The sequence below is a fragment of the Camelina sativa genome, chromosome 5 (genome assembly GCF_030686135.1).
Source record: "Camelina sativa cultivar CO46 ecotype springtype chromosome 5, ASM3068613v1".
Lineage (NCBI taxonomy): Eukaryota > Viridiplantae > Streptophyta > Magnoliopsida > Brassicales > Brassicaceae > Camelina > Camelina sativa.
The window spans coordinates 35,376,453-35,379,055 of NC_141884.1; the positions used below are offsets into that span (position 1 = coordinate 35,376,453).

The following is a 2,603-nucleotide window of genomic DNA, read 5'->3' on the forward strand; positions in this document are numbered from 1 at the left end:
TGCCATTTACTACGAAGGGCTAAGGGTTGTGGCTGAGGATAGAGATATCCAGCGTGGGATTGATATTCTCAGTCGTATTGTACCGGCCGACGGTTATGCCACCTTAGCATGTGGGGTACTAAGTATTTGTCAAGGGAATGAGGATATGGCCGTCCATTACCTCCAGCTGTTTGATGCGAATCATTATCCTCCTCTCATTAATGGCTGAGTTATCACAAGAAACAATATGAAAGTAAATGAGTGATATATATGACTTGACGGCTGAGTTATAATATTTACGGGAAAAAAAAGGTCATGTCATGGCTGAGTTATCACAAGAAACAATTTGAAAGTAAATGAGTGATATATATGACTTGACGTCTGAGTTATAATAGTAACGGGAAAACAAAAGGTCATGTGACGGCTGAGTTATAGTGAGTTATGGTTGAGATAGTAACGTTAAGGCTGAGTTATAGTTCGAAACAGCGCTATCAGAGACTTGTAAAACCGTAATTGATTGAAGGCGTAATACGCGAAGCGTCGCTTATGAAGCCGAAGGGGTACTTTTTGTAAACCAAAGCGACGTTTCGCATATTATAAATACTTTTTGCTATCGGACTTACTCATCAAACATTTGTCTCACGAAAACTCCTAAATCATCTCTCAGATTCGAAAAATCTATTTACATTCTTCCTTCAATCCGTCAGAAATGGCCCGTCGTTCTCCTTCAAGTCTTATAAGGACTGATCTGAGATGTCTGAACAGGGATCTTTCGCCAAACATCACAGCAGGTAAACACATACATCTTCAGAGTAGATTTGTTTTACTGTTAAGGATAAAAGAGATTGAGTGTTTGCCTTTTTTTTAGTAACTGTTGATGACGACATTTTCCGTTGGGAGGCTACTCTAATCGGACCAGTGAATACTCCTTATGAAGGGGGAGTGTTTAAACTTAGGCTTACTTTTCCACCTGATTACCCAAGTAGTCCCCCCAAGGTATCTATTTTTGATTATACTCCTTTCTATTTTAGCAAGCATGATTATTAGTACTCCTTTTTTGCAGCAACTCAATAGTTTTTTAAATAAAATTTCTTGATTATGCAGGTTGTTTTCATTACAAGAATTTGCCACCCAAATGTAGCAGATAGGGGAGGCATTCACCTAAAACGTTTGAGGCGCGACTGGTGGACTCCCATGTCCATTGTTAAGGTTTTCAAGGAATTAGTGGAGAAGTTAATTGAACCAGAGGTCAATGATGAGGAACAGACCATTGAATACCTTGCTAACCTCTACAAATCTGATAGGAGAAGGTTTGACGCCATGGCTAGAGAGATGACTAATCAATATGCTGGGAGTGGAAACTGAATATGAACTTAAATAGTTCAAATCTATTTTTAAGAACTCTTGAATAATTTATCTTATATTTGTTCTTTTTAATTAAATATTTCAGTCTCTGCTGTTGTAAACTCCTTTTTTAATTAAATATTTCAGTAACGTAATGGCTGAGTTATCACAACAAACAATCTGAAAGGAAATGACTGAGTTATACTAATGTATGGCTGAGCTATGGTATTTAAGGGAAAACGAAAGATCTCGTCGATTAATATAACGGCTGAGTTATAGTGATTTATAAATCCGCAATGGCTGAGATATCGTAATACAGCTAAAATGGTGTTGTCTAACTGGTGTTAGTTGCCTTGATACCGTAATACCGCCAAATCATATAACTATTTTTTCCCGCCAAAATATGATTTTATGGCTGAGTTATTGTATTTTCGGGAAAACGAAAGGTCATATGACGGCTGATTTATTATATTTACGAGAAAACGAAAGGTCTCGTCGATTCATGTGACAGCTGAGTTATGGTTGAGATAGTAACATTATGGCTGAGTAAAGTGATATATATGACTTGACGACTGAGTTATAATATTTACGGTAGAACGAATGGTCATGTGACGTCTGAGTAATGGCTGAGTTATCACAAGAAACAATTTTAAAGTAAATGAGTGATATATATGACTTGACGGGTAAATGAATGATATATTATAACGGCTGAGTTATCAAAAGAGTTATATTATTTACGGGAAAACGAAAGGTCAAGTTACGACTGAGTTATAGTGAATTATGGCTGAGTTATCAAAAGAGTAATGGCTGATATTTTCACTTGACAGCTGAGTTATGGCTGAGTTATCACTAGAAACAATCTGATATATATTGATTTATAAATCCGTAATGGCTGAGATATCGTACCAATTATAAATCCGTAATGTAGGATTTTTATAGACTTATAGTGATTTTTACACGTTCTATTATTTGGTTAACTTATGGTTTCCCGCCTATTATTTGGTTAACTTATGGTTTCCTGGCAGTGGAATCAATGGGGGTTGCGTTCCAAGTTTTAGTATAAATAGGGAAAGGGTTGGAAATGTTAAGAGCATTCCAAACTAGAACGAAACTAGCAAAGATGCCAGTGACTACCCGATCTGCATGGTTGAAACGGGCCCGAGAACTGACAGCCGCTGGAACTAGCGGTTTCGGTCCGAATGCGTTGGATAATGCCCCCCCTCAAGAGTCTCCGTCTCGATCCCGTTACTTTAATCCTTTGCAAAGGGAACTCCGGATGT

At 37.6% G+C, this 2,603-nt stretch overlaps 1 pseudogene; it reads left to right on the forward strand.

Annotated features, from left to right (window-relative positions):
* The first annotated feature begins 688 nt into the window (after nt 1-688).
* LOC104772533 (uncharacterized) lies at nt 689-1,344 on the forward strand (annotated as a pseudogene).
* Nucleotides 1,345-2,603: the final 1,259 nt, after the last annotated feature.